This window comes from Musca domestica, unplaced genomic scaffold (genome assembly GCF_030504385.1).
Source record: "Musca domestica strain aabys unplaced genomic scaffold, Musca_domestica.polishedcontigs.V.1.1 34, whole genome shotgun sequence".
Lineage (NCBI taxonomy): Eukaryota > Metazoa > Arthropoda > Insecta > Diptera > Muscidae > Musca > Musca domestica.
In genome coordinates this window covers 4541293-4553787 of record NW_026712313.1, presented here as the reverse complement: position 1 = coordinate 4553787, position 12495 = coordinate 4541293, and the positions used below count along the sequence as shown (strand labels likewise).

The 12495-nt window shown below is 35.2% G+C and overlaps 1 protein-coding gene across 4 annotated transcripts in view; it reads right to left on the bottom strand.

The window, feature by feature from the left end:
• LOC101898882 (polypeptide N-acetylgalactosaminyltransferase 5) overlaps positions 1-12495 on the bottom strand; it is a 166070-nt gene that overhangs the window by 57976 nt on the left and 95599 nt on the right. The window contains exon 1 of one of the 4 annotated variants that reach the window (XM_059125573.1): positions 12150-12295. The exons of the other annotated variants lie outside the window; for them this stretch is intronic. The gene's annotated coding sequence lies outside the window, so the exon portion shown is untranslated. Of the gene's footprint in view, positions 1-12149; positions 12296-12495 lie in introns of those variants that run through there. 4 annotated transcript variants of the gene reach the window in all.

The following is a 12495-nucleotide window of genomic DNA, read 5'->3' as shown; positions in this document are numbered from 1 at the left end:
TATTTTCAGGCCTAATTTGGTTGTATGTGCAAAATTCCATACAATTCAGGCTGATATTACACGTTTGGTGCACAATAAAAGGCAAAAGACGGACGGACCCACAGACGGACTGACATGCATAAATCAACTCAGAAAGTGATTCTATGGCAGATTATCAAAAGGACCTATGGGTCTATCTCGTTTCCTTTTGCCTGTTACAAACAAATGCACAAAGACATAATACCCTGACCACCTTGTGGTGTAGGGTATAAAATTTAATCTTACTTTGTTACCCTTTATCCCATCGCAAATATCTTAAAGACCCCCAATATGGCCATCCATTTCGGTTTTGAAAATTTCCAAAATATGCTATGGTGTTGCTGTTATCAACACCACAAGAGTGGAGTTCATGAAAAAGTCCAGAACTGTTCCGAATGGCTGGTGTTAATATTCAAAGTGCAAAGAAACCGAAATCACCCCCTCAAAAATGTAGAGGGGGGGTGATCTTTTAAGAATTATTTCGAGCATGGACTCGTAAAACAGCAACAACCCGAAACTCTAATGGCCATTTGGAATTCTTAAAACAAGCCATGGTATTTATGGACCCCTTTCTCCACCTTTACTGTATAAGAGTGCCGCCCATCTGCAAGCAATGGACACCAGACGCTAGAGTCCCACAGTCATAGCAAATGAATGACCATTAAGCTATGTTGGCTATTTTTTGTTGTTTTTGTGGAAATTCTAGTTTCTGTTGGCAATTACTTGCAACAACTGCTCGACAGAATCGTTCGGTCGCTCGCTCGATGGCTGGCTGGCTGATGCTGCACTTAACATATTGACCGGCATTAAGACAGAAATCCCCAAAAGTCAACAGCAATAACAACAAATTCAACGAATCAACAACCAACAACACCAACGACAACAAAAACTTTGGCTAATACCAAGCGAACAAAAAAATCTACAGATATCTGCTGGTTTTCAGTGCGGCCAAGAGGAGTTGTTGGACAACATTATGAACAGACGACGACACACTGAATGGTGGATGGCAACTGTTGCAGCCAACATCACAGCACTCGACACTCACACTACAACAGGAACTTCCAACCCTACCCCTCTCTCGATCTCCAACAATAATGAAAATCTAGTCTGAAAAAAAGCTGCGGAATGAATGTCTGAACGGATGGCGGCGGGTGGGCAGCGCAACGGAACGGAAGGATAGATGGACAAAAGTATGGCTGAATGCATGGCCGACAGACCGGCTTGGAATTTTAGTACTTCAAAAAACCAACCAAACGAAAACTGATTTGCCGGTCATTTGTGCTATGGCACGAAGATTTCGACATCCATCGGCGGTTGTATGGTCCATGTCATTACAATGGTTGATGTTGTTGCTACTCTGTCGTCTGCCATTGATATTCACAACACGTTACCAAGTTCAATAGCGACAAAAGCTCGACGATGCACAAAATAAGCAGACGATGACAGAAGTATTTTTGGGGGTATTTAAATGTTAAGGAATCAAATGAATTAAGCTGGGCGGAATATTGCTTTATCCAAAAAGGTGAAAACTAGTTTTCCACCAGTGAGGATGGTGCCTTAGTCCTGTAGGAATGTCCAAGGTCTGGGGCCAAAATGTTTTCGTGCCCAAGGCTTTAATATATCCTCCACAATATTTTCGCGATAATATTCGGCATTTATTCTGATCTGATCGATTAATACGAGCAGAGAGCGACCATCGATATGTTATGGCGGCCCACATCATCACCATGGCCGGCGCTTGAGTTCTGGTGGTCAACAAAAGGTGCACAAATTCAGCTGACCTCTTTGGCAAGTAAACACGAGCAGTTTGTTTGTTTACAAACTGCAGGGCAACGAATGTTTTCTCATCGGAGCGGAGAAAACCAAATTCGGCAGTTCACCATATTCGGCCGGCCAAGCGAATCAAGCTCTTTTGAGTCTATTTTTTTCTGTTGCGGTGTAAGTTCTTGCACTTTTTGGAATTAAGAAAATGGCTTTACCCAGAGCTCATTTTTCAATATTTGCCGAATATGTTCAGCTCACGAGAAATTTTTCGGCCACTGCGACGAGGGTTTCGATCAAGTCGCTCCTTTACTTTTCGAACTATTTCTGCTAATGTTTCTGTCTTCCTGCGTCCACTTCCTTGACGTCGGGCTACGCTACCAGTATCGGTAACGGTAACGAGCGATGGTACGAGACACAAAAGATTTATTTACATTTAAATGCTGGAGTGCTCTAACAATAGCCACTTGTGGTTCTCCAGCCTAATATAAAGAAATCACACTATCACTCATGAATTCTATCAGGAATAACTTTTTTTTCTCGAAAATGCTCACCAAAATGCTTTTGTACGTTTGTAAACAATAGAATGAGCTGTCATCGGAATAATTGTAACAGCTGTCGGACGAGTGATTTAGAAATGACAGGAGTCTGAATTTGGTTGCAGTTTTTTCATCTCACACTGGATTTCCCTTAGCCAGATATCTGATATGAATATGTAATTAATCGAATTGGACAATATTGGCCAACTACTTCGGAACCTCTCCCATAAAGGGTCCACAGTGAGAATTATCATAACTTAGGGCTGGGGGTATACATCTGTCGGCCAAACCGACCGATACTATTTAACTAGTTTAAATCTTATTTCGTGTGAGATTTATTTTCTCGCCGTTAGAACTAACAAATTCCCACTTAATTATCCAATTCCAGTTAAAAACGTCCCCTATCTTATCAGCTACTAAATTTAGTCCCACCACTTTTTAACAGACTAAAAAAAAAACAACTTCCCTTTATCTATAAAACACCACCTTTTCTTCAACTTATCAAAACATTGTTCCAAGAACTTATTTCTTTTCTTAGGCGAAACTATCTCAAGTTGATTTCCAAATTCAATTCTCCAAATTATGTGTCGATACTAAATGTCAAATTGATAAATTTTAAACGACCATTCCGACGAACACCATCACGTATCAGTTTTTTTTCTTTCAAGAAGTTTTTACTTCAGTTCGATGATGTTTTTTTTTTTTTGGGTGTTTTGTCACAACTTTTCCGGTTCGGAGTTACGTTGAAGTTCTGTTGTTTTTTTTTCTCTATTTTTTTTTTTTTTTTTTTTTGCGGAAACAGTTTCGAAGCAATGAGTTTTTCATGTTTTGGCCATATCTTTGATGGCAATCAGAAAAAAAGAACAACATGACGGAATAGAATAAAGTGTAACATAGACTACAAATGTAGAAAATAAGGTTATTGATAGATAACTTTCGACACTCCCGTAGACGGAACTACAAATGTTCCGGTTGCGTAAGAACAAGAAAAGTGCATCTTGTTTCCGATAATGGTAATGGTTTTTGAAATCAACGTGGTGATATGAATAGAACACCTTCGGAGGTTCTTATGTGTCGTGGAGACATTTGGAAATCATTTTTAAAGGTTTTGAATAGATGAACCAGCCTCTGGAGGTCCTGTATTAATCGGGGCTACACAAAATTTGTCCTCGAATTGAAATCGGAGTCGGAGAAAACGTCTCATTATTCGATGAAAATATTTTACGACCCATTTGGAAATTAAGTGACTGACTAACTGACTATAGTATTAATCAACGCTCAGACGAAACGGCTAGAGCTAGGATCTTGAAATTTTGGATGCGGGTCACTCTTGGTCCGAAAGGGGTCAGATAAGGCAAAATTTGTCCTCGAATAGAAATTTGAGTCGGAAAAAACGTCTCGTCATTCGATGAAAATATTTGATGCCCTATTTGGAAATTGACTGACTGACTGACTAACTGACTAAATTATTAATCAACGCCCAGACGAAACGGCTGAAGCTAGGATCTTGAAATTTTGGGTGCGGGTCACTTTTGGCCCGAAAGGGGTCAGATAAGGCAAAATTTGTCCTCGAATTGAAATTTGAGTCAGAAAAAACGTCTCGTCATTCGATGAAAATATTTGATGCCCTATTTGGAAATTGACTGACTGACTGACTAAATTATTAATCAACGCCCAGACGAAACGGCTGAAGCTAGGATCTTGAAATTTTGGGTGCGGGTCACTTTTGGCCCGAAAGGGGTCAGATAAGGCAAAATTTGTCCTCAAATTGAAATTTGAGTCGGAAAAAAACGTCTCATCATTCGATCAAAATATTTTATGCCCCATTTGGAAATTGACTGACTGACTGACTAAATTATTAATCAACGCCCAGACGAAACGGCTGAAGCTAGGATCTTGAAATTTTGGGTGCGGGTCACTTTTGGCCCGAAAGGGGTCAGATAAGGCTGGGTTTTTGAGAATTTGTACTAGAACAATACAAAAAGTATTAAAAGTTACTAAATATTGTACCCTTTGAGAAAGCAGTCGAGGTAGAACTCTTACATTTGGAATGAGGGTCACTAATGTAGTACGAGATGCATGTACCAAAGGGTTTTTTGAAATTCGTACTATGAGTGTACGAAAAATACTAAAATGTACTACATAATTCTACTACTTTTTCGTACCATTTGAATTGTTAAAGCTAAAAACTTGAAATTTGGAATGGGAATCAAGGTAGGTAGAGTAGATGGAAATGTGTGATCTCATGTATACGAAAAGTACTAAACGGTACTAAATTTAGTACAATTGAAATTTGGAGGAACGGATGGATCTGGAGGACGATTTCGACATTTATAATTATTATATGAACTAAAATGTACTAAATAAAGTACCATTTTTTATTTGGACGAACCAACAGGGGTGGAATCCTATAATTTGGAATTGGGATTACTGTGGGAGTGTAGGATTAAGGTATGTAGGAAATATTGGAAATTCGTACTTATATGTACTAAATGGTCCTAAATTTGGTACAAATTGAAATTGTGATGAACCGATGGAGCTGGAATTTTGAAATTTGGAATGAGAGTTACTGATGGAGTGCCGGATAGGTGTAACAAAGGGATATTGGAAATTCACACCATAAGTGTACGAAAAATACTAAAATGTACTGCATTTGGTACCATTTCGTATCATGTGAAATGGTAAAAACTTGAAATTTGGAATGGGAATCAAGGTTGAGGAGTAGAGTCGATGTAAGGAGGTAGTTTTGAAAGTGAGTGGGCTCATGTATACGGAAAGTACTAAATGGTAATAAATTTAGTACAATTTGAATTTGGGGGAAATTTGTACTCTTGGGCACGAAAAGTACTAAATGGTACTAAATTTGGTACAATTTGGATTTGGATAAACCAATAGAACTGGAGTTCTAAAATTTAGAAATAAGCTAATTTTGGAAAATCGTAGTTATGTGTACAAGTCCGAATTTAAAAGATACAAATGCTTCGGCATATTTAGTCCTTTGAACTTGATATGACTGCAATATCTATATAGGACTTAGGCATGTTACAAAATGGACAATATTGTCCCCAGTCCTTCGAAGCCTCTCCCTTGAAGGGTCAACATTTTGAATAGTTATAACGCAAGTCTAAATATATTTTTATAAACAAACTCTGAGGCAAAAGGTAAATTATTCCTATAATTATTGAAAAAAAAAAGAATAATTTTGTCGAACAGTGTATTTATTCCTGTAACTAGTGGAAATAATGTGTAATATTCCATTTTCTAGGCTCCATCTCTCCCACAGGAGATCCGTTTAATTTTTCCATCTTTCACTAATTATTCCATTTGTATTAAAGACATATTGTTCTTACCGGATATGGAAAATTTCCTATCCGGCTAATAATAACCCAAAACAAAAAATTGAATTTGTCAAAGAGAATTAATTTAATTACAAAACAAAACATGTCACAACAAAATTCCCTCCCCCACGGCCCTGGGGCTACTTTCTCAAATCTTTCATTGAGCTGACCACCATCTGTCATGCAGGACTGACTGAGGGTGGCCCCTATATCGTTTGCATTATCCTCCATCCCTCTAATGTTCAAATTCTAATTTGTTTATTACACAAAGCAGCGGCAGCAACAGATGTTGTTAAATTACCTTAGCTACTTAGTGTAAGTGCATGTGTGAGTGTGTCTTTATTGTTTTTGGTCTTTACAGTTTTGTTGTTGTTGTTTTTTTTTTTTTTTTTTTTTTTTTGTTTTTGTTTCCTGTTCCTGATTGCCGAGTGTGTGCGAGAGTGTATGATTGAGTGTCAGAGAGGGAATTTGGTCGGCTCTACAAAGAATAGTGTTTGCAAATAGCATGTCGCTGTAATCCAGAGTAAGTGGGTGGGTGTTTCGCTCTCATTGGGTGTGAGAAACTTCAAATGTGAGTGTTTGTGTGTGGGTGTGTGCAATTCATGTTGGTGACGAGGGCAATGCTGCTGATGGTCGTTTGTTTATCTTTATTGTAGAATCGTATTTCCATTCTAACTACAACATGAGATTGTTTTTTTTTCTTTTTGCTGTTGTTGTATTTTTTTCTATTCAAATGCCTGCTTATCAACTGACAAACAGACATTATTGCAACAGAGATTTATTGGCTGGCCTTTGTCATCAGAGTGTGTGTGTGTGTGAACATGTACGTTGTCTCATTGTCTTTTATTTCAAACTTAATTTACTATGGGAATTGATTTTTTATGTGCATTTGTCATTGATGCTGCATATCTTTAAATAACTTCTATTGAAATTAAAATTTAAATCTACTGACATATGTATGCGAATGCGTGTAGCATGGAAGGAAGTAAGATAATTAGACGTTTCAAATTGTATACATCTTTTATTGATTTGGCGATTTGACAGATTGTTGATATCAATCATAGATTAAAGAATATTTTTGTTTGCAGAAAAATAACTATTAAGGGGGAATGAAAAAACTACAGACCCATCCAAGCTACCAACTTGGGCTTTAAAAAAAAAAAACAGTAAAGAAAGTCCTAAAGTCGGGCGGGGCCGATTTTATGATACCCTACACCAATTTGCTAATTTAGTAGAGCTCCGCATAACAATTAAAAGTTTTTATAGGAGAATTCAATCATACACGCTATGATTATAATTATAATTTAAAGTTCAAAGGACTAAATATGCCGAAGCAATTGCATCTTTTAAATTCTAACTTGTATTGCCCATTTGGTGCAAAATTAATTTGAAATCAGATAAAGATATATATGGGAGCTATATCCAAATCTGAACCGATCTCGATAAAATTTGACAAAGACATTTCTGAACTGTATTTAATATATATTTCCCTGAATATCGTTGTTACGGAGTGCATATTACGGCTGTGGGTAACTAATATAACAAATCGGATGAACAATATATATGGAAGCTATAGCTATATCTGAAGCGATCTTCACCAAACTTGGCATACTACCTTCCAGACTCAATTCGGTCGTATGTGCCAAATTCCATCACATTTGTTGTTACAGAGGGCATATTACGGCTGCGCAGGAAAAAAATAACAAATAGGTTGAACAATATATATAGGAGCTATAGCTATATCTAAACCGATTTGATCAAATTTGGCATAATTATATTCAGGCCTAATTTGATTGTATGTGCAAAATTCCATACTATTCGGGCTGATATTACACGTTTGGTGCACAATAAAAGTCAAATCGGACGAAGATATACATGGGAGCTATATCTAAATTTTTACCGATTATCTCCAATTTCAATAGGGTTCGTCCTTGGGCCAAACAAATGTTGTTTGGAAAATTTTATCTCAATCGGATAATAAATGCGACCTGAATTTTGTTCACAAGAATACATGGACAGACGGACTGACATGCATAAATCAACTCAGAAAGTGATGCTATGGAGATCCTCAAAAGTAACTATGGGTCTATCTCGTTTCCTTTTGCCTATGTGTAGGCTATGTGGTGTAGGGTATAAAAAATATGAAGGTCCATTCAACCTATAAACGGAGATTTCTGAAGATTATGTTTTTACAAAGACCCATCCAAGCTACAAACATGCATTTTTAGAGAATATTGCCTAAAGAACTGGTTGAGCTGTATACTTGATTTTTTTGAAAGCTCATCCATGCTATAAACGTGGACTTTTTAACAAAATATTTTAAGGCCTATCCAAGATGTAAACGTGAATTTATTAACGATTATTTTCTCGAGATCCAGCAGAACTAAACTTGGATTTGGACTTTATCGATTATATCGACTACTTCTTATACTTTAGATGAGATATGTGCAAATTTTTGGAAAAAGTGGCAATATGTATATCTTTAAAGGGTTTCGTCTTAATTGTGCACCAAATGGCTAATATCCGTCCAAATGACCTGAATTTTGGCATATTCGACCGAATCCAATCTAGATGCTAGTACTTTTTTTGTGTAAAAGTCCCTCACATGCGTAATACGCACTCCACAACAAGGATGTTTGATACCGGACATCAGATACAGCTTGAAAAAATCCTTTGCCAAATGTTATCTAGATCGGTTCAGATGTATATATACCTTCGACATACATCTTTATCCGATTATGTAATATCAGCCCAAATTGGATAGATTTTTTTTCATATCCAACCGAATTTTTCCATTTGGTGAAACTTGGTATAACTATTGCTCTAGTAAATATTTTTTTATATAATTCTTATCGTATCATGCATTATACAGCAATGCTATTTCGTACTAGAGGTACAAAAACCTCCGTCAAATTTGTGTTTAATGTAGCTACTGCATTTTCTTTTATTTTAGAGACAATCGAGAGCCATCTCCATTTTTTTAGTTAAATATTATTTTCTTTTAAAAAACTTAACCCAATTTTTTCCAAATTTCTTATACAACGTTATTGCACACAACGCTCTGCCACAGAACGCCAAGTTAATGCCCACCATATGCTTGCAAATATTGCTAATGTGTGCTGTGAAAATACTTTCTCCCCCTCCTTCTGCAATCAATCAATTAGTTTTTGATCTCTGTGTCTGCCATTAATGGAAGGGCTTAGGCGTTTATCATAACGCATCGGCTTTATTTCATATTAAGAATTATTTGCAAACATTGTTATCACCGGCGAATAGGAACTTTGGAGTCTTTCGGCGGCGGTTAATTGCACATTTTATGGCGACTAATAAGCAACGTTTAATTGGGTCAAACTTTTAAGATGTGTGGTGGGAACCATATTTTTAATACATTTCTTCATTTTTTTTTAAAAAATCCATCAACGCAATTAAAAAAATTTCATCGTAGAACAATGTTGGCATTTTATTATGTAAAATGTTTAGGCCGAATCTCATAATTGCTGTTTTTATAAAAACAACGTTTAAGGCAAAGAATTAAATAAAATTAAAGCTTGAGCTCGTCACTTAAGTACAACGTGGATTTTTCAAAAAATATTTTTCAAAGATATTATTAGCATGTATTTTTTTTTAAATATTTTTCTCAAAAAATTATTGACGCGGTAAAAAAAATAATAATTTTTTTTAATTTTTTTAACATGGATTTTTTTAAATTTAAATAAATTACTTTACGTATACATTTTAGGATATATTTTTTCGAGAAATAAATTGAAGCAGATTTCTTTTAAAAATATGTTCAAGAAATAATTTAGTGCGGATTTTTGAAAAAAGAAATTTCAAAAAATAATTGAACGTGGATCTAAAAAAAAAAATATTTTTTTTCAAGAAAATATTTAACGTGGATTAAAAAAAAAATAATAAAAATACTTTATAGAAGACTTAAAAGTATTTAAAAAACAAATAAAATAGTATCAGTCGGTTTTGCCGACAAATGTATACCCTTCCCCACCCTTAGCCATGAGTTATGATTATTCAAACGGTTGGACCTTTATGGGGGAGGTTCCAAAGTAGTTGGATAATATTGCCCAATTCGTATCTGACCTAAGACATTTAAAAATATTACATCGTGCCAGATTTGGACTATATCGACTACTTCCTATGCTTTATATGAGATGTGTGCAGGTTTTTGGAAATTATGCAAATATGCGTGAGGTAACAGATATAGCGGGCCAAAGTATTCCATTTTCATACTTCATCTAATACAGATAAAAATATTGGTATGGCCAAAATTACAAGAAAATCGAACATTTGTATCTAATTTTATGTGAAATCATAAAATCCGATAAATTACATATTCATATCAGATTTCTGGTTAAGAGTAATATTATAGCAATTTGTAAAGAATCGCCGAAATTGTAATCTTTCGTGGGTGAGATACCAGAAGGGGTTGGCTGATATATATCATCTTCCCGACAGATCCTGCGTTAGCAAAAGTGTTTGTATGTGCGGAATTTGAAGAGAGTTGGATGCTTATTTCGCTTTTTTCATCGTTTTGTCTTTAAAAATCCTGAACCCTATGTGGAGAAGGTACAAAAAAAAAAATTGTCCAATCTCTACCATCTTTATAATAGATCTTGTGTTGATGCAAATATTGAGATGTACCAAATCTGGAGGAATTGGATGTTAATTTCGCGTTTTATGAGCTTCATGGATATTCAAAATGTTGATCTTTTTTTTGTAAACTATATTTATTAACAAAGTTTTGTACCCCAGTGTAGCCTTTATTTACCTATTATACCCAAAAATTTAATTTAATAATATTTTTGAATTCATCGTATTTTCAGAGGTAGAACTGATGTCCATAAATAATAATCCATAAATCCATAAATCTACGTTTATTTCTTAAAATTAAAATTAATATTTTCTTCAATTCTTCTATTTCTTGGGGCCACTGTAAATAATTTTCGTTCGAACTATATTTTCGAAAAAAAAACCGTTTTGCCAACATTCGATGTCTTTTATACAAGAGTTTTCATTCTTCTATTTTTTTTTTTTTATAAATTAAAGTTGTTGAAAAACTTTCGTTCTACACTGTAGGCCATATTTATATTTCACAACCATAATTTCATTTTTATACCCTCCACCATAGTATGGAGGGTATATTAAGTTTGTCGTTTTGTTTGTAACACCTCGAAATATACATTTTAGACCCCACAAAGTATATATTATATATATATATATATATATATTTTTATATACATTTTTTTTAGCAGCATAAAATTCTATGTCGATTTAGCGATGTCCGTCCGTCTATCCCTCTGTGGAAATCACTCTAGCTTCCGAACGAAATGAAGTAGGTTGATAAAATTTTACTCAAATGTGTATTATGTCTGCAGGACGTTTGGTATTGAAAATGGACCATGTAGGTCCACGTCTTCGTATAGCCCCCATATAACGGTACCTTCCGATATGCGGTATTTGGGTGATTTTAGCGACATTATTTACCGGAATTGTTTCAAATTTGGTGTTTGAAAATCGTAATGGATGCTACATCCTAAGACAGAAAATGAGCCATGTAGGTCCACGTCTTCGTATAGCCCCCATATAACTGTACCTTCCGATATGCGGTATTTTGGTGATTTTAGCGACATTATTTACCGGAATTGTTTCAAATTTGGTGTTTGAAAATCGTAATGGATGCTACATCCTAAGACAGAAAATTACCCACGTAGGTCCACGTCTTCGTATAGCCCCCATATAGCGGTACCCCCAGATATTCGGTATTTTGATGATTTTAACGACATTATTTACCGGAATTGTTTCAATTTTGGTATTTGAAGTTCGTAATGGATGCTACATCCTAAGACAGAAAATTACCCACGTAGGTCCACGTCTTCGTATAGCCCCCATATAACGGTAGCTCCCAATATTGGGCATTTTGATGATTTTAGAGACATTATTTACCGGAATTGTTTCAATTTTGGTATTTGCAGGTTCGTAATGGATACTACATCGTAAGACAGAAAATTACCCACGTAGGTCCACGTCTTCGTATAGCCCCCATATAACGGTAGCTCTCAATATTGGGCATTTTGATGATTTTAGAGACATTATTTATCGAAATTATTTTAAATTTTGTATTCAAAATTCGTAATGGATACTACAGCCTATGACAGAAAACTGTCTGTGCAGGTCCTCGTTTTATAACCCCCATGGTACCTCCCTATATTCGGTATTTTGATGATATTAGCTACATTATAAACATTTTTTTTTTCAAGTTTCGCATATGAATATTGTAATAGCTTGTGACAAAAGTTGCCTATGCAGATCCACGTCGTCGTATAGACCCTAATATATGGCTACATTCGGTATTTATAAGATTTTAACAGCATTTTTAACGGATTTTTTTTTAATTGTTAATTTTGTACCAAATGGTGGAGGGTATTCAAAGCCGAACGTACAGTTTTTTAACTTGTTTCTCATAATTTTTTTTCTTTACCTTTCACAAGTAAAAGAAATTTCCAACTAAAGCTTAATAAGTTGGAAATTTCTTGATTCCATGATATCTCCAAAGCTTAAACCTAGGTTCAATGATATATGTTTGTTTTCCAAAATTCAGAATTATATTTTATTTATTTATTTATTTTTTTTAAATTTTTCTTGGAGCCACTGTAATCAATCTCAATTTGCACTAAATTTTTGCAATAAATCGCATCGCAGACATTCAATTGGCCGGGGTTAATTTTCCGCCTTTCATTGTTTTTCGCTCTTTCTCTCTGTTTCAATTTTAATTTTTCACACTCCAACCACGAAAACCGCACATATTTATTATTTGTAACGAATCA